Source organism: Musca domestica, unplaced genomic scaffold (assembly GCF_030504385.1).
Source record: "Musca domestica strain aabys unplaced genomic scaffold, Musca_domestica.polishedcontigs.V.1.1 4, whole genome shotgun sequence".
NCBI classification, from domain to species: Eukaryota; Metazoa; Arthropoda; class Insecta; order Diptera; family Muscidae; genus Musca; species Musca domestica.
In genome coordinates this window covers 2,303,974-2,331,253 of record NW_026712328.1, presented here as the reverse complement: position 1 = coordinate 2,331,253, position 27,280 = coordinate 2,303,974, and the positions used below count along the sequence as shown (strand labels likewise).

At 32.8% G+C, this 27,280-nt stretch overlaps 1 long non-coding RNA gene across 8 annotated transcripts in view; it reads left to right on the top strand.

The window, feature by feature from the left end:
• The window catches only part of LOC109612007 (uncharacterized), an 84,774-nt gene that overhangs the window by 19,364 nt on the left and 38,130 nt on the right, over nucleotides 1-27,280 (top strand). For 5 of the 8 annotated variants that reach the window (XR_009343007.1, XR_009343008.1, XR_009343005.1 and 2 more), the window contains 5 exons: nucleotides 1,011-2,713; nucleotides 13,598-13,797; nucleotides 15,060-15,259; nucleotides 15,715-18,997; nucleotides 21,927-22,129. This is a non-coding gene — a long non-coding RNA (uncharacterized LOC109612007). Of the gene's footprint in view, nucleotides 1-55; nucleotides 445-1,010; nucleotides 2,714-13,597; nucleotides 13,798-15,059; nucleotides 15,260-15,714; nucleotides 18,998-21,926; nucleotides 22,130-27,280 lie in introns of those variants that run through there. The other 3 variants (XR_009343011.1, XR_009343009.1, XR_009343012.1) reach the window with 3 other exon arrangements.

Below are 27,280 nucleotides of genomic sequence, written 5' to 3'. Positions count from 1 at the left end.
TAACATCCATATTTTCGTAATATTCTTTCTTAAATTTTCAATTAATGTAATAGTAAATTGCTCTTTATTGATTTGATATAAAATATTTCTATATTAATATGCCAAATATTTAACACCAAAAAGTGAAATTGGAACAAATTTTGGCCTTTATTAATATAAATTGTGGGAGCAGGACTGAAGTACTAAATGAAGATTTACTATAATGTTCAATAGTTAAAGTACCACCATGGAAATGGTATATCCAACCATGATCAAAGTTGATTCAATGATGTCACAATATCCATCTCAATATTGTGACATCATTGAATTGACGGGACGTTTCAACAAGGCATTAAATTGTGCACGTGATAAAGCCATTCAATAGCCTACAAAACTAGACTGCTCTATCTCTATAATGGATCTGCTGTTAAAAATTAAACAAGCTGCAAAGCGTTAATCCTTTAGGTAAGATTAATAGTTTTGTTATGTTCCATCTATAAAAATAAAAGTTTCATTTGATTTGAAGAAGTTTCACTTCGGTCGCAAAAGGTTTCACTTCAAATGCAAATAGTTTCATTTCCACTGCAAAATGTTTCATTTCAATTGCAAAAATTTTCATTTCATTGAAATGAAACTTTTTGCAACAGAAATGAATTCTTTTGCAGTGGAAATGAAAATAAAGCCTGTTTAATTTCAAACTTAATTTTCATTGAATTGCGTTATTACATATTTGTCACACGGGTGAATTTTTTCCTCCTTAGGTAATGTCTACTACCTCTTAATACGACTTTGTACTTCGTACATAATGTCACAGGTAATGACATTTCCTAAGGATTGACGTCTTGTAATTATCGCCATTACAGTATTCTACCGACTGTACTAGTACTAACATACATATGATTACGTCCTACTGTCAAAAACCCTTTGAGCAGTCCACTGCTCAGAGGGAAAAATATTACTTAATTGTGTTTTTATTTTTTTCCATTTCTTTTATTTTCTTTTTGCTCCGCAAACATTGGTCCTTCGAGCAGGATTTTGCGATCTGTCTTCTTCCTTCACGAGGAAAACCAATAGAGAAACGACTGTTTCACAACAAAGCTTTGGATTCTACGACACGTCTCTTTGCTCACTGAGGATACAACGACAACGTCGTCAACAACAACGGGATTATCGATCACCACCATCACATCTAATTAATTATTTTACATTTTAATTAGCCGCGACAACAGAGGCATGTATACTGTGTATTACGTTTAAAGTGACATACAAAACATAGTTATTGTTGTGTTAATTAAACAAAACAAAGCCTTGGGTCGTTTTCAACAAGTTTTTTTGTCCGTCCGTCTCCTATGTAAACCTTTTGCAAATCAAATGAAACAATTTTATTTATAAAAAGACACATAACAATACATTTCTATTTTAGTAGGTATTAAATTAAATCAACTAATCATTAATAATATATAGTTAAAGAGGAATTGTTATAGATTATTAACATCCATATTTTCGTAATATTCTTTCTTAAATTTTCAATTAATGTAATAGTAAATTGCTCTTTATTGATTTGATATAAAATATTTCTATATTAATATGCCAAATATTTAACACCAAAAAGTGAAATTGGAACAAATTTTGGCATTTATTAATATAAATTGTGGGAGCAGGACTGAAGTACGAAATGAAGATTTACTATAATGTTCAATAGTTAAAGTACCAATGGGGCATATTTAATGTGTCATTTCGTGTGTAACACCTCTAAGTATTCGTCGTAGACCCCTTAAAGTATATCCAACCATGATCAAAGTTGATTCAATGATGTCACAATATTGAGATGGGACGGGACGTTTCAACAAGGCATTAAATTGTGCACGTGATAAAGCCATTCAATAGCCTACAAAACTAGACTGCTCTATCTCTATAATGGATCTGCTGTTAAAAATTAAACAAGCTGCAAAGCGTTAATCCTTTAGGTAAGATTAATAGTTTTGTTATGTTCCATCTATAAAAATAAAAGTTTCATTTGATTTGAAGAAGTTTCACTTCGGTCGCAAAAGGTTTCACTTCAAATGCAAATAGTTTCATTTCCACTGCAAAATGTTTCATTTCAATTGCAAAAATTTTCATTTCATTGAAATAAAAACTTTTTGCAACAGAAATGAATTCTTTTGCAGTGGAAATGAAAATAAAGCCTGTTTAATTTCAAACTTAATTTTCATTGAATTGCGTTATTACATATTTGTCACACGGGTGAATTTTTTCCTCCTTAGGTAATGTCTACTACCTCTTAATACGACTTTGTACTTCGTACATAATGTCACAGGTAATGACATTTCCTAAGGATTGACGTCTTGTGATTATCGCCATTACAGTATTCTACCGACTGTACAAGTACTAACATACATAGGATTACGTCCTACTTCCAAAAACCCTTTGAACAGTCCACTGCTCAGAGGGAAAAAATATTACTTGATTGTGTTTTTATTTTTTTCCATTTCTTTTATTTTCTTTTTGCTCCGCAAACATTGGTCCTTCGAGCCGGATTTGCGATCTGTCTTCTTCCTTCACGAGGAAACACAATAGAGAAACGACTGTTTCACAGCAAAACTTTGGATTCTACGATCCGTCTCTTTGCTCACTGAGGATACAACGACTACGTCGTCAACAACAACGGGATTATCGATCACCACCATCACATCTAATTAATTATTTTACATTTTAATTAGCCGCCACAACAGAGGTATGTATACTGTGAATTACGTTTGAACATAGTTATTGTTGTGTTAATAAAACAAAACAAAGCCTTGGGTCGTTTTCAACAAGTGTTTATGTCCGTCCGTCTCCTATGGGATTGCGGTCGGCATTTATCGCAACAACAAAATAGTGTCAAAGTGATTTTTGTTTCCAACAAAATACACTCACGACCACAATCACAGAATTGCATACTTTCTCATTGCCTATTTATATTTTTGGCATAGTTCTTTATATTTCTAATTTCTTTTCTCGTTGCGCTTTTTGTGTTTTACATCTTCATGTAAGTAGTAAAACATAACAACAATAACAGAAAGGAATATTTGTTGTCATCGCCGCTGATTGTTGGTTCCGCTTTGTATACATATTCGTGTAAATTACAATAGTGACACTCACTGTTAAATGATAGACAATCACATACAATAGGTGTGTTCACGACCATTTATCAAAATTTTATTTATTGAAAAATTGAAAGTGCCAACTTCAATTAAATTTTTTGTTGTTTCTATTGGATATCAACTACTGTTAATGAATTTCACAGTCTCCGACATTATCACCCTACATTCGGTATACACATACATATATGTGCGTGGTAATATTTTATTAAATAACGTTTAATACAAATATTGCTATTTATTTCTGCGAACTCTTTCTAGAAAACTGTTTTGTTTCTTGTTTTACGCTGAACGACATACGATTTGTGCACCCTACAATCGGCTTTATTGATTTATCATATTTTTGGGTTTTTCGACTCTATTACAATTGTTGTTTGAAAATTCTTGTCGGCAAGTGTTACTTACGATACATTGCGACAAATTACGTGTATTTTACGATACATTGTACATAACTTTCAGAATTTTTTAAATACACTGTGAGAAAAGTTTGAACAATTTCTTCATTTATATTTTTTTCTTGTGGTTTAATCACGTTTAATCTCAACTGACACTGCGAGGAGTCCATGACTATCTACAATCAGTGTATTTTCATTAAATAAACATTGATTTCATTGACATTACGTGTCTTATTAAAAATATTTCAAGTATTTTCGTGCAAATTTCATTACAATTTCACTAATTTCTTATTTCATTTTCTTCGACTGCATTTGTTTTCCAAACAAGACATTACGTGTCATAAAAAACATTATTAATTTGTTTTGCTTCCGATTTGCATTTAAAATGCCACTCACTCCTTTGGATTTATTCATCCGAGCTACTAAAAATGTTCTAGCGTCCATTAATAGAAAGTTAGGTGTGCTACGGGCTCCGCCTAAGTCACGAACTGTAATTTCACCAAAATCTCATATAGGTAACACTTCAATACCTCGTTCCGAGGAGAGAGCGACCGAATCGAATTTTCCGCAGCGATCCGAAACTTCTGTAAAACTTTATAGTAATGCTTAAATTCACATTTCAGTCCTGCCCATACAATTTAGTAATAAAGGCCAACATTTGTTTCAATTTCTCTTCTTAACGTTAAGTATTAAGAATATATAATATGGAAATATTTTATATCAAATCAATAAAGGGCAATTTGTAATTACAATAATTGAAAATTTCAGAAATAATAAAAAATATAGATTTTTATTATCAATAAAAATTCCTCATTAACTCTATATTAGTTATAATTACTTGATTTAATTTAGAACCTACTGTACAAGTTCCGAAACGGTCGAAAGGACTTGTAGGGATTCTAATTCTACTGAGTAGATTTAGAATCGAAGATTATTGTTGAACAGGACGGACAACAATATAAATTTGCAAACTACAACAACACAACAAGTATTCTGACGATACTTACGTTTGTTGTCTGCAAATAAAAACACAAAAAATAAACTTTCAAATTCAAACGTTTGACGCTGGCGGTCAATTTATTTGTAATTAATTTATTATTTGTTATTGATCTGGCGATCGACACTATGGGTTTTAAAAACTTCAAGAAGAAGAGTGGTTTTTTTATTGTTGGTGGTGATGGGACCTCATCGATTAATTATTTATCCAGGTCGATGAGGTCCATTTCGATATCATCATCCAAGGGGTTGGGAAGATTCCCAACATGCCGGGCCCCTTGCACTGGTGCAACTCATAGTGCAGTCGCTATCCTCTCCAGCACATCTAAGACTCTATCCAATCTAACCGGTTGTTGTTGAGCTTCCGAACTGTTGTGATCTTGCTCAGTTTGTTGTTGCTGATTTTTATTCTCTTTTTTGGATAGTTGACGTTTCGAATGTGGATTTTTGTTGGCTGTCTGTTCTTTGCCTCGATTTTTCTGCATTTGGCCTTGTTTCAGAATTATTTTAGCTTGTTTTTGTAAATCTTTCGCCTTCTTTTGTAGTTTTTTGGCTTCCTGTTGAAGTCTTTTTGCTTCTTGTTGCGGATTCGTTGAATTTCTTATCTGAATACCACTAAGTATTTCTTGTTGTTGTCGTCGTTGTACGTCTCTCTGATTGGCGTATGGGTGAAATCTGGTTGCCGGTAGGTTTCCAATAATTAAGCGATTGCCATTTTCTATTTTTGTTGGTTGCGATGAATGGTGAAGCATGGTGTTGTGGCGAGCACCACACAGTCTACAATTGCCTGACCATAAACAATTGCGGACAAAATGATTTGCCCCCAAGCAATTAATGCAGTACTTGTGAGAAAGTACTACGCCTTCTCTCTGCTCTACAGACATCATCTTGAAGGCTACATTGTTCTATCTAGCCCATGTTCATGATTATACAACTGCAATTAATGTTAAGAGAAAAATAATATAGACGAAAAGGATGCCATTTAAGGCATGACATGTTAATCAAAGTTACATCTTTTCGAAACACACACACTACTTTCTACTAACAACCATTGACTGGAAGTACACACAGTTTAACAATTGGACGAGATATGATACCTGTTGTAGTTTTAACATCAACTACTCTTACGTGGTCATCATGCCCTTCATACACTTTTAAAACTCGCCCCATTTTCCAGTCATTCGATGGCAAAAGTTCATCTTTTATCAAAACCATGTCGTTTTCCTTCAGACTCCGTTGGGGATACTACCATTTATATCGTTTATGCAGCTCTTGGATATATTCATTTTTCCATCTCTTGCTGAACATGTAATGAAGAGCTTTAACCTTTTCCCATCGATTTATAAGTGATAAATCTTCTGTTGGCATTTCTGGAGCAAATATCAGTGACCCACCTCTCAGAAAGTGTGCTGGTGTTAAAGCTTCTAAATCATCTGGATCTTCGGATAACGGTGTTAACGGTCTCGTATTTAAGACACTTTCAATTCTGACTAAAATCATTGAAAATTCCTCAAAATTGAATTTTCTATCTTTCATTATCTTTTGGAAATGAGATTTAAAACTTTTAAACCTGCTTCCCATAATCCTCCCATATGTGGAGCACTGGGAGGGATAAATTTCCATTCGAAGCCATTGACTATGTACTTTTCACATACTTCTTTGGAGCATTTTTTAAGAAATTCTTGATATTCTCTCATAAGTATACTATTCGCCCCTACAAAATTTGTTCCATTATCAGACATTAAACATCTGGGCAAACCTCGTCTACCTATGAATCTCGTAAATGTCGCAAGAAAAGCATCACTTGATAATGCTGAGCAAGCTTCGAGGTGAATCGCCTTTGTCGAAAAGCATACAAATATACAAACATACGACTTTTGGTAAGGGGAATTTCTTAAAGAACCTGCCTTGATCTGAAATGGGCCTGCGAAATCTGCTCCAACATATGTAAAAGGAAGAGTGAAAGCCGTTCGTTCCAAAGGTAGTGCTGCCATTATCTGGGATTTAACCTTATGTTTATATCTTGTACAAATCAAGCACTCATGAACAATTTTCTTTATTGTCCGTCTTAAACTTGGAATGTAAAACTGGCTTCGAACGGTTGACATCATTAACGATATGTCTGCGTGCAGCATAGTTTTATGGATGAATTCTAAAAATATTTTACAGAAATGCGACGAATTTGGCAATATTATTGGGAATCGTTCATCATAGGAAATGTTAGCGTTCGCTAATAGACCATTAACTCTTATTATGCCATCTTTATCCAAAAACAGATTTAGTGCGCGCAATGAGCTTTGACGTGAAATGTCTTTCGAATTTCTTAAATCATTATACTCTTGCGGATAATGAAACATTTGGGTTGTTCGGACAAGAACCAATTTTGCATGATTTAACTCTTCGTGAGACAGAATCTTACCATTGGTCAACTCAGACTTTTCATTTTTTTCTTTACGCTTCTTCATACGAAATATGTATCCTACAACCCACAATGCTTTGTTGTAAGAAGAAAACTTGTTTATTATCAAATTATCTTTATCAATAATTGGTGCACAATGAACAACTATTTTTCGTTGTTCTGGTGGATTTTGTAAAATTATACTTGATTTTGGCCAATTATTTTCAGGACTAAGTAACCATATTGGACCATTCCACCATAGCGAATTACTACACAAATCTTCAGTACTGGAACCTCTAGTTCCAAGATCTGCTGGATTACACTTTGTAGAAACGTGTCTCCATTTACCATTTTCAACATTCTGAAATATTAATGCAGTTCTGTTTGCAACATACGTATTCCATGTGGATGGATGTTTTTGCAACCATCCCAATACAATTGTTGAATCTGTCCATAAATGAACAGAACAATTTTTAATAGTCAAATTTGAGACAACATATTTTACCAAAGATGAGAGCAATACGGCACCACAAAGCTCTAGTCTTGGTAAACTTATTTTTTTCAATGGCGCAACTTTGCTCTTAGCCATCAATAATTTTACAGTTGTGCTGTTCTCTGTATTCGTACGAATATATATTGTAGCGCAATAGGCTTTCTCAGATGCATCACAAAACCCATGTATTTGAATTGTGCCCTCTAGGCAAAAATTAATCCATCTTGGGATTTGTATTGAATCAATTTTTGAAAATTGTTCCACAAAATTTTTCCATTTAATCAATGTGGATGATGACACTTTATCATCCCAATTAATGCCTTCTAACCAAAGGTCTTGCAACAAAATTTTAGCTTGTACGATTAAAGGCGTTAACCACCCTGCTGGGTCAAATAATTTCGAAACTGTTGACAAGATTTTCATTTTAGTTATTTGGCCAGTCACCTCTAGTGACTTCATACTATAAGAAAATGAGTCGGTAATGGCATTCCACCGAATACCTAATGTTTTTGTTGAACTCATATCTTCAATTCTCAAAAATTCTTCATTCAATAAATCCTCCGATCGGACGTTTGAAAGCAAACTCGGATGATTTGCCGTTATCTTTTTTAACGGAAAGCCTGCCGAATGCAATGTATCAATAAGTTGTTCTTGCGCCTCTAGCGCTGAAACAATGGTATGACCTCCAGTCAAAACATCATCAACATATAGCTCATTTTTTATTATTTTAGACGCAATTGGACTTTTTTCACTTGACTCTTCTGCCAATTGCAACAATGTGCGAATCGCCAAATACGGAGCACAATTTATACCAAAGGTAACTGTGCATAACTCATAATCTTTAACTTCTTCATTAACATCTTTTCTGAATAATATTCTTTGATACTGCCGATCAGAAGGATGCACATAGATCTGTCGGTACATTTTCTCAATGTCACCGTTAAACACATACTTATACAAGCGCCAATTTAAAATTACAGATACTAAATCATTTTGTAATATTGGCCCTGTATGCAAAACATCATTTAAGGAATACGAGCTTTTCGTTTTACTCGATCCATTAAAGACCACTTATTTTAAAATTTGCCTTTTCTGTGCAAAGTCCAATTCTTTTTACAATTTTCTGGGTTATAAATGTTCGCTTAGAAGCAGAGTCAATGAGCGCTCTAACAGTAAATAGTTCCCCAGCATGTTTAACTTTTACTAATGCTGTTGGCAACATAATGTCATCATGACACACTGAAACATGTGTTTCCACATTGGAAGCTTGAACTATCGAACTAGATGAACAAGGCATTTCATCAACAGTATTGTCAGTGGTAACAAGAGTATTTGTTTGACGCCCATTTGCTGAACGGACAGGTGCTTGGTTATCCCTTGTTACATTTCTTGGTTGTATAGATCTCTCCTGCCCATTACTTTGTAGGTGCAATTTAGTATGATGTTTCTTTTTGCAAAACATACACCTATGCACACTCACGCATTCCTGCGAAATATGTCCACTTGTTAGACAATTATTACACAACCTCTTTTCTCTTGCGAACTCTATTCTCTGATTAACAGTCATATTATTAAATCTCATACAATTTTTCAAAATATAGTTCTTATAACACATGACACATCTGTTTGATTGTGTCAAATGAGCATTTTGATGCGATATATGATCATTGCTAAATGAAGTTGAAGCTGTTTGACTTCTGAGACCATCTATTCGCTCTAGAACCCGATGTCTGTTCTTAAGAAAATCTTCCATTTGCGACCATTTGGGTAGCTCTGAATGTGATTCGAGCGATTGTTCCCATAGGGTCAGTGTATCAACCGGAAGCTTAGTTGAACATAAATATATTAAAATTGGATCCCATTGATCCACCTTTACACTATGAGCTCTCAATATAGCCAAGCAGTCACTAACTGTCGATTGAATTCTTTTAATATCTTTGCTAGATTCAACCGTTGCTGCAGAAAGATTGAATAATATCTTCAGTTGGTTATCAACTAGTACCCTAACATTTTCGTATCGCACCGATAATGCTTCCCATGCTAACGAAAAATTTTGATCAGATAAAGGGTACCGATCTACAATTCTACCAGCCTCACCTTTAGTTTTATTACGCAAATGATAAAGCTTTTGCGCTGGTGTGAGTCTGGGATGATTTCCATAAATAGCCGTAAACATATCTCTAAATGTTGGCCATTCTTCATAACTTCCATAGAAGTCTTGAGTGTCACAAGGTGGCACTTTAATACAAATCTCAGACATGTCAAACGTTGTACCCGGAGGATAAACAGCTGAGCTGTGAAACAACGATGGATTTGTAACTTCGCCTCTAGCGTTATTACTTTGGCTCTGCGCCTTTCGATTTTTTAATATTTCCAATAATGTAGCTTTAGTCACTTGGTAATTATCTCTGACTGACTCATAATATTTTTTTATCTTTATTTTATATTGTTTATCTTCCTCATCTTCTGTACCCGCAAAAAATACACTCTCAAACGCACTACGTAAATTTTGCCAATCTTCATCAAGCGATTCTAATTTTGTTTCTATTAAAGAATCGCTTAAATCCTTTTCTGGCATATTTCTCAATTTTTTGCATTCTTCCAAAAGGTTGTCAGCTTCATACTCGAACTTAGCACAACTTACTGACTCCATTTTTGATTATTTTATTGTTATCTTTTTTTTCAAAATGTTATCTAATTTTTTTTTTTTTATTTATGAATTTTATTAATTTATGAGTATCTATTTTTAAACGTTTTATGGTAGTTATATCGTATTTGCTTATACTTGTTGTTATTTATATTACACTTTCAAACTTTAACGTTCAATTTATTTACTAAATAATAAATAAATGAAGTTATTCCACATAGATTTCAAAATGTTTGAAGTATAATTATATTCGTTTCTCAATAAATATTTAATATATAAAAATTTATTGAAAATTTATTAATATGTTTTAAATTTAGTTTTTAATTAAATATATATATTTTTTTATTTTTTAATTTATTATTTTTATTGTATTTATTCTTGTATTTTATTGTTATTATTAGTTTTATTTCTATTCAATATCAATTTATGATACGTTCAGTACTTGTGCTACGTTAAGATACGTTTACGACAACCTTTCGTTACGTTTCACTAACTTGCTCACTTTCCTGAACACTTCCTAAAATAATCGATGGTCAGTATGACAGCTGACAGATCGATGTAAACAACAAGGAACAGGTGATAATTACTTGTTCGATGTTGTAAAATGGCAGATGATCAAAACGACGAGCAAATGCCAAAATGATGGAAAAAACAAGTTAAAAAGCAGTAAGTTCGGCCGGGCCGAAGTTTTAATACCCTCCACCATTTACAACGAATTTGGAAATTTTCAAAAAATAAAATCCTTAACAAATTCTGTTAAAATTTTAAAAATACCGAATATAGCCGTTATATTGGGGTCTATACGACGTGGACATACATATGCATTGTTTGTCATAAGCCATTACCATATTCAAATTCGAAACTGGACCCGCACCGACAATTTTCTGTCACAGACTGTAGTTCCCATAACGAACTTCAAATACCAAATTTTAAACAATTCCGGTTAATAATGTCGCTAAAATCATCAAAATACCGAATATAGCGAGGTGCCGTTATATGGGGGCTATACGAAGACGTGGACCTGCACAAACAATTTTCTGTCTTAGGGTGTAGTATCCATTTGGAACTTCAAATACCAAATTTGAAACAATTCCAGTGAATAATGTCGCTAAAATCATCAAAATACCGAATATAGGGAGGTACCGTTATATTGGGGCTATACGAAGACGTGGACCTGCAAAGACAATTTTCTGTCTTAGGGTGTAGTATCCATTTGGAACTTCAAATACCAGATTAGAAACAATTCCCGTGAAAAATGTCGCTAAAATCATCAAAATACCGAATATCGGGAGGTACCGTTATATGGGGGCTATACGAAGACATAGACTTGCACAGACAATTTTCTATCTTAGGGTGTAGTATCCATTTGGAACTTCAAATACCAATTTTGAAACAATTCCGGTGAATAACGTCGCTAAAATCATCAAAATACCGAATATCCGGAGGTACCGTTATATGGGAGCTATATGAAAACGTGGACCTACATGGCCCATTTACGAACTTAACCTGCCTACTGGAAAAATAAACATGTGTGCAAAATTTTAGTCATCTATCTCAATTTATTCGAAAGATAGCGTGATTACAACAGACAGACAGACGGACGGACTTCGCTAAATCGACTTAGAATTTTACGCTGATCAAGAATATATATACTTTGTTGGGTCTGACATGAGTATTTCGAGGAGTTACAAACGGAATGACAAAGTTAATATACCCTCCATAGTATGGTGGAGGGTATAATAAATGCAGTGAGAGTGATCTTTATAAATGTGTTAGTGTATATGTGTTATTTTAAAGCGTGTTAAATGTAATAAGAACACCGCTTTCAATGTATTTCACAAATTACTTCAATTTGTTGTATGTATTAGTGACAACAAACAACACAAAAGCCGCCACTTTCAAATGCAAATTACAAAACAACAACACTTCTCACTACTTTACAATTAATTTTAAATTATTATTTTTTTTTTTGTGATTTTGTTGGCAAATCAGCCGATTCTTATTTTTTGGACTCGAAGGACCATGTACAAGTTCCGATACGGTCGAAAGGACTTGTAGGGATTCTAATTCTACTGAGTAGATTTAGAATCGAAGATTATTGTTGAACAGGACGGACAACAATATAAATTTGCAAACTACAACAACACAACAAGTATTCTGACGATACTTACGTTTGTTGTCTGCAAATAAAAACACAAAAAATAAACTTTCAAATTCAAACGTTTGACGCTGGCGGTCAATTTATTTGTAATTAATTTATTATTTGTTATTGATCTGGCGATCGACACTATGGGTTTTAAAAACTTCAAGAAGAAGAGTGGTTTTTTTATTGTTGGTGGTGATGGGACCTCATCGATTAATTATTTATCCAGGTCGATGAGGTCCATTTCGATATCATCATCCAAGGGGTTGGGAAGATTCCCAACATCTACTAAAAATAAAAAAGGTTTGTTATATTTCTTTCTATAAATCTAAAAGTTTCATTTGATTTGCAAAAAGTTTCATTTCGGTTACAAACGGTTTCACATAAAATGCAAAAGGTTTCATTTCCGTTGCAAAAGGTAATGAAACCTTTTGCAAATCAAATGAAACAATTATATTTATAGAAAGAAACATAACAATACATTTCTATTTTTAGTAGGTATTAAATTAAATCAACTAATCATTAATAATATATAGTTAAAGAGGAATTGTTATAGATTATTAACATCTATATTTTCGTAATATTATTTCTTAAATTTTCAATTAATGTAATAGTAAATTGCTCTTTATTGATTTGATATAAAATATTTCTATATTAATATGCCAAATACTTAACACCAAAAAGTGAAATTAAAACAAAATTTTGGCCTTTATTACTATAAATTGTGGGAGCAGGACTGAAGTACGAAATGAAGATTTACTATAATGTTCAAAAGTTAAAGTACCACCATGGGAAGGGGGCATATTTAATGTGTCATTTCGTATGTAACACCTCTAAGTATTCGTCGTAGACCCCATAAAGTATATCCAACCATGATCAAAGTTGATTCAATGATGAAAAAGTTTCAATTCGGTCGCAAAAGGTTTCACTTCAAATGCAAATAATTTCATTTCCACTGCACAATGTTTCATTTCAATTGCAAAATTTTTCATTTCATTGAAATGAAACTTTTTGCAACAGAAATGAATTCTTTTGCAGTGGAAATGAAAATAAAGCCTATTTAATTTCAAACTTAATTTTCATTGAATTGCGTTATTACATATTTGTCACACGGGTGAATATTCTCCTCCTTAGGTAATGTCTACTACCTCTTAATACGACTTTGTACTTCGTACATAATGTCACAGGTAATGACATTTCCTAAGGATTGACGTCTTGTAATTATCGCCATTACAGTATTCTACCGACTGTACTAGTACTAACATGCATAGGATTACGTCCTACTGCCAAAAACCCTTTGAACAGTCCACTGCTCAGGGGGGAAAATATTACTTGATTGTGTTTTTATTTTTTTTTCCATTTCTTTTATTTTCTTTTTGCTCCCCAAACATTGGTCCTTCGCGCAGGATTTTGCTATCTGTCTTCTTCCTTCACGAGGAAAAACAATAGAGAAACGACTGTTTCACAACAAAACTTTGGATTCTACGACCCGTCTCTTTGCTCACTGAGGATACAACGACAACGTCGTCAACATCAACGGGATTATCGATCACCACCATCACATCTAATTATTTATTTTACATTTTAATTAGCCGCGACAACAGAGGTATGTATACTGTGAATTACGTTTAAAGTGACATACAAAACATAGTTATTGTTGTGTTAATAAAACAAAACAAAGCCTTGGGTCGTTTTCAACAAGTTTTTTTGTCCGTCTGTCTCCTATGTAAACCTTTTGCAAATCAAATGAAACAATTTTATTTATAAAAAGACACATAACAATACATTTCTATTTTTAGTAGGTATTAAATTAAATCAACTAATCATTAATAATATATAGTTAAAGAGGAATTGTTATAGATTATTAACATCCATATTTTCGTAATATTCTTTCTTAAATTTTCAATTAATGTAATAGTAAATTGCTCTTTATTGATTTGATATAAAATATTTCTATATTAATATGCCAAATATTTAACACCAAAAAGTGAAATTGGAACAAATTTTGGCCTTTATTAATATAAATTGTGGGGGAAGTACGAAATGAAGATTTACTATAATGTTCAATAGTTAAAGTACCACCATGGAAATGGTATATCCAACCATGATCAAAGTTGATTCAATGATGTCACAATATCCATCTCAATATTGTGACATCATTGAATTGACGGGACGTTTCAACAAGGCATTAAATTGTGCACGTGATAAAGCCATTCAATAGCCTACAAAACTAGACTGCTCTATCTCTATAATGGATCTGCTGTTAAAAATTAAACAAGCTGCAAAGCGTTAATCCTTTAGGTAAGATTAATAGTTTTGTTATGTTCCATCTATAAAAATAAAAGTTTCATTTGATTTGAAGAAGTTTCACTTCGGTCGCAAAAGTTTTCACTTCAAATGCAAATAGTTTCATTTCCACTGCAAAATGTTTCATTTCAATTGCAAAAATTTTCATTTCATTGAAATAAAAACTTTTTGCAACAGAAATGAATTCTTTTGCAGTGGAAATGAAAATAAAGCCTGTTTAATTTCAAACTTAATTTTCATTGAATTGTGTTATTACATATTTGTCACACGGGTGAATTTTTTCCTCCTTAGGTAATGTCTACTACCTCTTAATACGACATTGTACTTCGTACATAATGTCACAGGTAATGACATTTCCTAAGGATTGACGTCTTGTAATTATCGCCATTACAGTATTCTACCGACTGTACTAGTACTAACATACATAGGATTACGTCCTACTGCCAAAAACCCTTTGAACAGTCCACTGCTCAGAGGGAAAAATATTACTTGATTGTGTTTTTATTTTTTTCCATTTCTTTAATTTTCTTTTTGCTCCGCAAACATTGGTCCTTCGAGCAGGATTTTGCGATCTGTCTTCTTCCTTCACGAGGAAAAACAATAGAGAAACGACTGTTTCACAACAAAACTTTGGATTCTACGACACGTCTCTTTGCTCACTGAGAATACAACGACAACGTCGTCAACAACAACGGGATTATCGATCGCCACCATCACATCTAATTAATTATTTTACATTTTAATTAGCCGCGACAACAGAGGTATGTATACTGTGAATTACGTTTAAAGTGACATACAAAACATAGTTATTGTTGTGTTAATAAAACAAAACAAAGCCTTGGGTCGTTTTCAACAAGTTTTTTTGTCCGTCCGTCTCCTATATAAACCTTTTGCAAATCAAATGAAACAATTTTATTTATAAAAAGACACATAACAATACATTTCTATTTTAGTAGGTATTAAATTAAATCAACTAATCATTAATAATATATAGTTAAAGAGGAATTGTTATAGATTATTAACATCCATATTTTCGTAATATTTTTTCTTAAATTTTCAATTAATGTAATAGTAAATTTCTCTTTATTTATTCTCTTTATATTTCTCTTTATATTTTTTTCCATTTCTTTTATTTTCTTTTTGCTCCGCAAACATTGGTCCTTCGAGCCGGATTTTGCGATCTGTCATCTTCCTTCACGAGAAAAAAAAACAATAGATGAACGACTGTTTCACAGCAAAACTTTGGATTCTACGATCCGTCTCTTTGCTCACTGAGGATACAACGACAACGTCGTCAACAACAACGGGATTATCGATCACCACCATCACATCTAATTAATTATTTTACATTTTAATTAGCCGCCACAACAGAGGTATGTATACTGTGAATTACGTTTAAAGTGACATACAAAACATAGTTATTGTTGTGTTAATAAAACAAAACAAAGCCTTGGGTCGTTTTCAACAAGTGTTTATTCCGTCCGTCTCCTATGGGATTGCCGTCGGCATTTATCGCAACAACAAAATAGTGTCAAAGTGATTTTTGTTTCCAACAAAATACACTCACGACCACAATCACAGAATTGCATACTTTCTCATTGCCTATTTATATTTTCTCGTTGCGCTTTTTGTGTTTTACATCTTCATGTAAGTAGTAAAACATAATAACAATAACAGAAAAGAATATTTGTTGTCATCGCCGCTGATTGTTGGTTCCGCTTTGTATACATATTCGTGTAAATTACAATAGTGACACTCACTGTTAAATGATAGACAATCACATACAATAGGTGTGTTCACGACCATTTATCAAAATTTTATTTATTGAAAAATTGAAAGTGCCAACTTCAATTAAATTTTTTGTTGTTTCTATTGGATATCAACTACTGTTAATGAATTTCGCAGTCTCCGACGTTATCACCCTACATTCGGTATACACATACATATATGTGCGTGGTAATATTTTATTAAATAACGTTTAATACTAATATTGCTATTTATTTCTGCGAACTCTTTCTAGAAAACTGTTTTGTTTCTTGTTTCTTGTTTTACGCTGAACGACTTACGATTTGTGCACCCTACAATCGGCTTTATTGATTTATCATATTTTTGGGTTTTTCGACTCTATTACAATTGTTGTTTGAAAAATTTTGTCGGCAAGTGTTACTTACGATACATTGTACATAACTTTCAGAAAGTTTGAACAATTTCTTCATTTATATTTTTTTCTTGTGGTTTAATCACGTTTAATCTCAACTGACACTGCGAGGAGTCCATGACTATCTGCAATCAGTGTATTTTCATTAAATAAACATTGATTTCATTGACATTACGTGTCTTATTAAAAATATTTCAAGCATTTTCGTGCAAATTTCATTACAATTTCACTAATTTCTTATTTCATTTTCGGGGCAGTTCTAAATTCTTCGACTGCATTTGTTTTCCAAACAAGGCATTACGTGTCATAAAAAACATTATTAACTTGTTTTGCTTCCGATTTGCATTTAAAATGCCACTCACTCCTTTGGATTTATTCATCCGAGCTACTAAAAATGTTCTAGCGTCCATTAATAGAAAGTTAGGTGTGCTACGGGCTCCGCCTAAGTCACGAACTGTAATTTCACCAAAATCTCATATAGGTAACACTTCAATACCTCGTTCCGAGGAGAGAGCGACAGAATCGAATGTTCCGCAGCGATCCGAAACTTCTGTAAAACTTTATAGTAATGCTTAAATTTACATTTCAGTCCTGCCCATACAATTTAGTAATAAAGGCCAACATTTGTTTCAATTTCTCTTTTTAACGTTAAGTATTAAGAATATATAATATGGAAATATTTTATATCAAATCAATAAAGGGCAATTTGTAATTACAATAATTGAAAATTTCAGAAATAATAAAAACTATAGATTTTTATTATCAATAAAAATTCCTCATTAACTCTATATTAGTTATAATTACTTGATTTAATCTAGAACCTACTAAAAATAAAAAAGGTTTGTTATATTTCTTTCTATAAATCTAAAAGTTTCATTTGATTTGCAAAAAGTTTCATTTCGGTTACAAACGGTTTCACATAAAATGCAAAAGGTTTCATTTCCGTTGCAAAAGGTAATGAAACCTTTTGCAAATCAAATGAAACAATTATATTTATAGAAAGAAACATAACAATACATTTCTATTTTTAGTAGGTATTAAATTAAATCAACTAATCATTAATAATATATAGTTAAAGAGGAATTGTTATAGATTATTAACATCTATATTTTCGTAATATTATTTCTTAAATTTTCAATTAATGTAATAGTAAATTGCTCTTTATTGATTTGATATAAAATATTTCTATATTAATATGCCAAATACTTAACACCAAAAAGTGAAATTGAAAAAAATTTTGGCCTTTATTACTATAAATTGTGTGAGCAGGACTGAAGTACGAAATGAAGATTTACTATAATGTTCAATAGTTAAAGTACCACCCTGGAAAGGGGGCATTTCGTATGTAACACCTCTAAGTATTCGTCGTAGACCCCATAAAGTATATCCAACCATGATCAAAGTTGATTCAATGATGTCTAGCTGTCTGTCTATTGAAGTCACAATATTGAGATGGGACGGGACGTTTCAACAAGGCATTAAATTGTGCACGTGATAAAGCCATTCAATAGCCTACAAAACTAGACTGCTCTATCTCTATAATGGATCTGCTGTTAAAAATTAAACAAGCTGCAAAGCGTTAATCCTTTAGGTAAGATTAATAGGTTTGTTATGTTCCATCTATAAAAATAAAAGTTTCTATTGATTTACAAAAGTTTCACTTCGGTCGCAAATGGTTTCACTTCAAATGCAAATAGTTTCATTTCCACTGCAAAATGTTTCATTTCAATTGCAAAAATTTTCATTTCATTGAAATGAAACTATTTGCAACAGATATGAATTCTTTTGCAGTGGAAATGAAAATAAAGCCTGTTTGATTTCAAACTTAATTTTCATTGAATTGCGTTATTACATATTTGTAACACGGGTGAATTTTCTCCTTTTTGGTAATGTCTACTACCTCCTAATACGACTTTGTACTTCGTACATAATGTCAAAGGTAATGACATTTCCTAAGGTGTGACGTCTTGTAATATTCTACCGACTCTACTAGTACTAACATGCATAGGATTACGTCCTACTACCAAAAACCCTTTGAACAGTCCACTGCTCAGAGGGAAAAAATATTACATGATTGTGTTTTTATTTTTTTCCATTTCTTTTATTTTCTTTTTGCTCCGCAAACATTGGTCCTTCGAGCCGGATTTGCGATCTGTCTTCTTCCTTCACGAGGAAAAACAATAGAGAAACGACTGTTTCACAGCAAAACTTTGGATTCTACGATCCGTCTCTTTGCTCACTGAGGATACAACGACTACGTCGTCAACAACAACGGGATTATCGATCACCACCATCACATCTAATTAATTATTTTACATTTTAATTAGCCGCCACAACAGAGGTATGTATACTGTGAATTACGTTTAAACATAGTTATTGTTGTGTTAATAAAACAAAACAAAGCCTTGGGTCGTTTTCAACAGGTGTTTATGTCCGTCCGTCTCCTATGGGATTGCCGTCGGCATTTATCGCAACAACAAAATAGTGTCAAAGTGATTTTTGTTTCCAACAAAATACACTCACGACCACAATCACAGAATTGCATACTTTCTCATTGCCTATTTATATTTTTGGATAGTTCTTTATATTTCTAATTTCTTTTCTCGTTGCGCTTTTTGTGTTTTACATCTTCATGTAAGTAGTAAAACATAACAACAATAACAGAAAATAATATTTGTTGTCATCGCCGCTGATTGTTGGTTCCGCTTTGTATACATATTCGTGTAAATTACAATAGTGACACTCACTGTTAAATGATAGACAATCACATACAATAGGTGTGTTCACGACCATTTATTTAAAAATTGAAAGTGCCAACTTCAATTAAATTTTTTGTTGTTTCTATTGGATATCAACTACTGTTAATGAATTTCGCAGTCTCCGACATTATCACCCTACATTCGGTATACACATACATATATGTGCGTGGTAATATTTTATTAAATAACGTTTAATACAAATATTGCTATTTATTTCTGCGAACTCTTCCTAGAAAACTGTTTTGTTTCTTGTTTTACGCTGAACGACATACGATTTGTGCACCCTACAATCGGCTTTATTGATTTATCATATTTTTGGGTTTTTCGACTCTATTACAATTGTTGTTTGAAAATTTTTGTCGGCAAGTGTTACTTACGATACATTGCGACAAATTACGTGTATTTTACGATACATTGTACATAACTTTCAGAATTTTTTAAATACACTGTGAGAAAAGTTTGAACAATTTCTTCATTTATATTTTTTTCTTGTGGTTTAATCACGTTTAATCTCAACTGACACTGCGAGGAGTCCATGACTATCTGCAATCAGTGTATTTTCATTAAATAAACATTGATTTCATTGACATTACGTGTCTTATTAAAAATATTTCAAGCATTTTCGTGCAAATTTCATTACAATTTCACTAATTTCTTATTTCATTTTCCTCGACTGCATTTGTTTTCCAAACAAGACATTACGTGTCATAAAAAACATTATTAATTTGTTTTGCTTCCGATTTGCATTTAAAATGCCACTCACTCCTTTGGATTTATTCATCCGAGCTACTAAAAATGTTCTAGCGTCCATTAATAGAAAGTTAGGTGTGCTAAGGGCTCCGCCTAAGTCACGAACTGTAATTTCACCAAAATCTCATATAGGTAACACTTCAATACCTCGTTCCGAGGAGAGAGCGACAGAATCGAATGTTCCGCAGCGATCCGAAACTTCTGTAAAACTTTATAGTAATGCTTAAATTCACATTTCAGTCCTGCCCATACAATTTAGTAATAAAGGCCAACATTTGTTTCAATTTCTCTTCTTAACGTTAAGTATTAAGAATATATAATATGGAAATATTTTATATCAAATCAATAAAGGGCAATTTGTAATTACAATAATTGAAAATTTCAGAAATAATAAAAAATATAGATTTTTATTATCAATAAAAATTCCTCATAAACTCTGTATTAGTTATAATTACTTGATTTAATTTAGAACCTACTAAAAATAAAAAAGGTTTGTTATATTTCTTTCTATAAATCTAAAAGTTTCATTTGATTTGCAAAAAGTTTCATTTTGGTTACAAACGGTTTCACATAAAATGCAAAAGGTTTCATTTCCGTTGCAAAAGGTAATGAAACCTTTTGCAAATCAAATGAAACAATTATATTTATAGAAAGAAACATAACAATACATTTCTATTTTTAGTAGGTATTAAATTAAATCAACTAATCATTAATAATATATAGTTAAAGAGGAATTGTTATAAATTATATTTCGTAATATTATTTCTTAAATTTTTAATTAATGTAATAGTAAATTGCTCTTTATTGATTTTATATAAAATATTTCTATATTAATATGCCAAATACTTAACACCAAAAAGTGAAATTGAAACAAATTTTGGATTTTATTACTATAAATTGTGTGAGCAGGACTGAAGTACGAAATGAAGATTTACTATAATGTTTAATAGTTAAAGTACCACCATGGAAAGGGGGCATATTTAATGTGTCATTTCGTATGTAACACCTCTAAGTATTCGTCGTAGACCCCATAAAGTATATTGAAGTCACAATATTGAGATGGGACGGGACGTTTCAACAAGGCATTAAATTGTGCACGTGATAAAGCCATTCAATAGCCTACAAAACTAGACTGATCTATCTCTATAATGGATCTGCTGTTAAAAATTAAACAAGATGCAAAGCGTTAATCCTTTAGGTAAGATTAATAGTTTTGTTATGTTCCATCTATAAAAATAAAATTTTCATTTGATTTGAAAAAGTTTCATTTCGGTCGCAAATGGCTTCACTTCAAATGCAAATAGTTTCATTTCCACTGCAAAGTGTTTCATTTCAATTGCAAAAATTTTCATTTCATTGAAATGAAACTTTTTTCAACAGATATGAATTCTTTTGCAGTGGAAATAAAAATAAAGCCTGTTTAATTTCAAACTTAATTTTCATTGAATTGCGTTATTACATATTTGTCACACGGGTGAATTTTCTCCTCCTTAGGTAATGTCTACTACCTCTTAATACGACTTTGTACTACGTACATAATGTCAAAGGTAATGACATTTCCTAAGGAGTGACGTCTTGTAATTATCGTCATTACAGTATTCTAAAGACTCTACTAGTACTAACATGCATAGGATTTCGTCCTACTGCCAAAAACCCTTTGAACAGTCCACTGCTCAGGGGAAAAAATATTACTTGATTGTGTTTTTATTTTTTTCAATTTCTTTTATTTTCTTTTTGCTCCGCAAACATTGGTCCTTCGAGCCGGATTTTGCGATCTGCCTTCTTCCTTCACGAGGAAAAACAATAGATAAACGACTGTTTCACAGCAAAACTTTGGATTCTACGATCCGTCTCTTTGCTCACTGAGGATACAACGACAACGTCGTCAACAACAACGGGATTATCGATCACCACCATCACATCGAATTAATTATTTTACATTTTAATTAGCCGCCACAACAGAGGTATGTATACTGTGAATTACGTTTAAAGTGACATACAAAACATAGTTATTGTTGTGTTAATAAAACAAAACAAAGACTTGGGTCGTTTTCAACAAGTGTTTATGTCCGTCCGTCTCCTATGGGATTGCCGTCGGCATTTATCGCAACAACAAAATAGTGTCAAAGTGATTTTTGTTTCCAACAAAATACACTCACGACCACAATCACAGAATTGCATACTTTCTCATTGCCTATTTATATTTTGGGCATAGTTCTTTATATTTCTAATTTCTTTTCTCCTTGCGCTTTTTGTGTTTTACATCTTCATGTAAGTAGTAAAACATAACGACAATAACAGAAAAGAATATTTGTTGTCATCGCCGCTGATTGTTGGTTCCGCTTTGTATACATATTCGTGTAAATTACAATAGTGACACTCACTGTTAAATGATAGACAATCACATACAATAGGTGTGTTCACGACCATTTATCAAAATTTTATTTATTGAAAAATTGAAAGTGCCAACTTCAATTAAATTTTTTGTTGTTTCTATTGGATATCAACTATTGTTAATGAATTTCGCAGGCTCCGACATTATCACCCTACGTTCGGTATACACATACATATATGTGCGTGGTAATATTTTATTAAATAACGTTCAATACAAATATTGCTATTTATTTCTGCGAACTCTTTCTAGAAAACTGTTTTGTTTCTTGTTTTACGCTGAACGACTTACGATTTGTGCACCCTACAATCGGCTTTATTGATTTATCATACTTTTGGGTTTTTCGACTCTATTACCATTTTTGTTTAAATTGTTGTCGGCAAGTGTTATTTACGATGCATTGCGACAAATTACGTGTATTTTACGATACATTGTACATAATTTTCAGAATTTTTTAAAAACACTCTGTGAAAAGTTTGACAATTTCTTCATTTATATTTTTTTCTTGTGGTTTAATTACGTTTAATCTCAACTGACACTGCGAGGAGTCCATGACTATCTGCAATCAGTGTATTTTCATTAAATAAACATTGATTTCATTGACATTACGTGTCTTATTAAAAATATTTCAAGCATTTTCGTGCAAATTTCATTACAATTTCACTAATTTCTTATTTCATTTTCGGGGCAGTTCTAAATTCTTCGACTGCATTTGTTTTCCAAACAAGGCATTACGTGTCATAAAAAACATTATTAATTTGTTTTGCTTCCGATTTGCATTTAAAATGCCACTCACTTCTTTGGATTTATTCATCCGAGCTACTAAAAATGTTCTAGCGTCCATTAATAGAAAGTTAGGTGTGCTATGGGCTCCGCCTAAGTCACGAACTGTAATTTCACCAAAATCTCATATAGGTAACACTTCAATACCTCGTTCCGAGGAGACAGCGACCGAATTTTCCCAAAATTCATCTTTCACATCCTGTGGAAATTAAAATTCCGGTCACAAGTTAAATTTGCCATCATGTGACATTGAAGCATTCAATGACGATTTTCTTTCCTGGCCTATGTTCAGGGACTTATTTTCTGCCATATATATAAATAATAGCGGCATGAGCGATATCGAGCGGTTGTGCCATTTAAATAATAAAACTAGTGGTGATGCCCATGAAATTGTGTCTAAGTTTTCGCTTACACACAAAAACTTTAATATAGCATGGAGTCGAATTTTGGTGAACTACTAACTTAAGTTCCTCTTTGACATTCCAGCTTTAGACAATCAAACTAGTGCAGAGTTAAAGAAACTACAATGAAATATAAACGGGTGTATTTCATCCATGTCTTATTATGATGTGTCGACAAATGACTTGGATTTTATTCTAGTTTTCCTGTGTCTGCGTGATGCTTTGGGAACAAAGCATAAAGAACAAATCTACTTTGTTTTGTGGAAAGATTTGGATTACTTTCTTACAGAAAGGATCCAAACTCTGACCTGCATACGTAACATTAGGGGAATCGATTACGTCTAACCTCTAAACAATGATAAACATTCCGTTTCTACGAATGGTGCAACGAATACATCAAATTCCGTCACGGCCCGAAGTGTCCCTCATTTCTCAAGGTTACCTCGTACATTCTCGCGTAAATCACATGTGCTTTGTTCACGATAAAGTCATCATCTACGAGTTTGTCATAAATTCCTTAGACTTTCAGTTCCTGGAAGAATCAGCACAGTTAAGAAACACTTTTGTTGTCTTAATTGTTTGTATCACGGACATGAAACTTCAAAATGCAACAGCATTTACAAGCGCACTATATGCAATAAACGGCATCACACGCTGTTATACATTGAGGCCACGCCTCATTCGTCTCCGACGACTTCAAATGTTAGAAGTCCAGATCAGGTGATTCTACCTAGTACTTCTACCAATATTATATCAGGGTCTTCAAACCGACAGGTATTTCATACCACTCAGAGCAGAAAAATGTTGTTAGGCACAGCTATGGTGCATATTGTGCACAAAGGTACTATGTACCCAGCTAGAGTCTTAATAGATCCTGCTTCAGAAGTATATTTTCTTTCTGAACGTATACAATATTGGGAATAGGTGCGAATAACGTTCAAGCTTCAATCTCGGGGGTTAGTGGGTCCGTTTCACAAATTTCCCGTAAGCAATGTCCCATTCGTATCAGTTCTACATTGGATGCTACGCATACAATGGAAACTAATGCTCTGGTTCTGCCGACCATTTTCCACTAGACGTGACACCATTCCACAATTGCCAAATCTTCGTTTGGCCAACCCTGATCCCTTTTCTTCTTGTCCTGTTGACCTTCAAGTAGGTGCAGATCTTTATCCAAAGATTCTGCCACAGGGTACACGTACCAACGTATTAGGTGCATTGATAGCGCAGAGCACCGTCTTCGGCTGGATCATTACTGGTCCAATGTCAAACTCCCCTCTACAACCATTCTGTTTTGGGATTTTCCTCAGATTAGAGTAAAAGACTGGGTACTTTGAGTAACTTTTGCTCACATCTTTCCCTACGGACGCTTTTTCCATACATGATTAAGGTTTAGGTATAAGGTATATATTTTCCCACGGAAAATGCAAAGATTCCATCACCTACACTTCGTCCTCCTACTTGCTATGCAAATATTGGTCAACGACCATCTGTATAGACTACGTCTTTTTTTTTCATTTGTCACGCAAATTAATTCAATCCGCATAAACGATGGTTATACGGCCGTCTGTACTTAATTTTCAGAGAGGCATCCCATATTGTTCATCTCGTATCTTTTGAATGACAAATATTAAAGCAGATGCTACGCATCTATAATTATTTATATTGCTGGATCACCGAACCATAATTCACATAAATGTTGCCGAATGTGAGGAGCGGAATATAATACAGAAAGCGGCACATTCGTCCGACGGCGATTTCCAATCATATGTCACTCATACGGAGTTAGTTATAGTCGATGTTTCGCGTCGTCCAGGCGTTATCAGTGGTTTCGCAACGCATTGGACTCGACGAGTTCAACCCTTAACAGATCAGAACCTTGACGAGGCATTGTACAATCTTGCTCTACGAGCACATTCTTTCAGTTTTCATGATACAATCGGTTCCTTTTAGGCCATTGCACGATCGTGCTCTATGAGCTCGCATGAAAAATCGAAAACCACCTTTTTTATTTTGTCCATTATTTTCATGATACGATCAGTTCCTCCTCGAGGTATAGCACGATCGTGCTCCACGAGCTCACATGAAAATAACTAACATTAACGTAAAATTTGCAACATGGTGAATTGTTTCAAAGACCGGCGGAGTGTTTAATTTTTAACTTAATTTTCATTGAATTGCGTTAATATTACATATTTGTAACACGGGCTACTTTTCTCCTCCTTAGGTAATGTCTACTACCTCTTAATACGACTTTGTACTTTGTACATCATGTCAAAGGTAATGATATATCGTACGGAGTGACGTTTTGTAATTGCCGCCTTTACAGTATTTTACCGACTTTACGAGTACTAACAAGCATAGGATTACGTCCTACTGCCAAAAACCTTTTGTACAAAGGTAATATTGTTCCACGAACAACCACCCTATAAAAAATATACAGTCCACTGCTCAGTGGGAAAAAATATTAATAGACTGCGTTTTTATATTTTTCCTTTTATTTTCTTTTTGCTCCGCAAACCAAACCTTTTGCAGTGGAAATGAAAACTTTTGCAATAACAATTTGTTATTTCAATGAATGAAAAATTAAACAAGGATTGATTTGACAAATAAATACATAAATTCTGATAGTCAGAGTATTTTAATTAAAAAAAGTGATTTATTGAAGCCTTAACCACCAGTGCCTTATTAGTAACACGTAAGTATCGCCTGTATACTTGTTGTGTTGTCTAATATTCATAGCTTTGTTGTTCGTCTTTGTGTAACAAATAATACACTTTCGGCTCTAAATATACTCTGTAGATTTAGGCGCCTTTGTTTTTGTTGCCAAATAATCAACAGAGTCATTTTAAAGAGAAAAACTCTTTTGTATGTATGTTTGTTTTAACTTAACACTATTAAAATTAACACATACGTTAACACCATAAAAAACACCACTCTCACTTTGCTGCATCATTTTGTTACATTTGTTTTGCTTACATTCGTGAACAACAAATATAACAAGCTTTTATCATCTGTTTTATTGTTATGTGTGATCGATCTGTCATCTACCATTGTTCGATTATAGATCAGCTGGTGTGGTGAAAAAGAGTTGTGTAGTTAGTGTGGCGAGTAACGTGACGTACAAAGAAAAGTACATACATTGAATACCACAATAATAATAAACAAACAATTGAAATATTTCTCTCAAGGTTTAGAAAATAAACGTTTATTGAGAAATGAAGAATATACACAACAAACACATTTGTATTTTGTATAACTTTATTTTGTATAACTTCATTTATTTCTAAATTTATAAATAAATTGATAGTTGAAGTGTTTGTATATTCAAGAATAATACAACTCATAAATAATAAAAATAATTTTAAAAACATCAATTAATATCATAAATATATAAAAACTAATTAAATAAATTACATAAATAAAATAAATTAATATTACAAAATGGTTTCTTGTATGCTAGATTTGAATACGAGACTGAAAACCTCATGCAAACTTGCATTAAGATAGGAGGCACAGGAGAGAATGAGCTGTCTGAT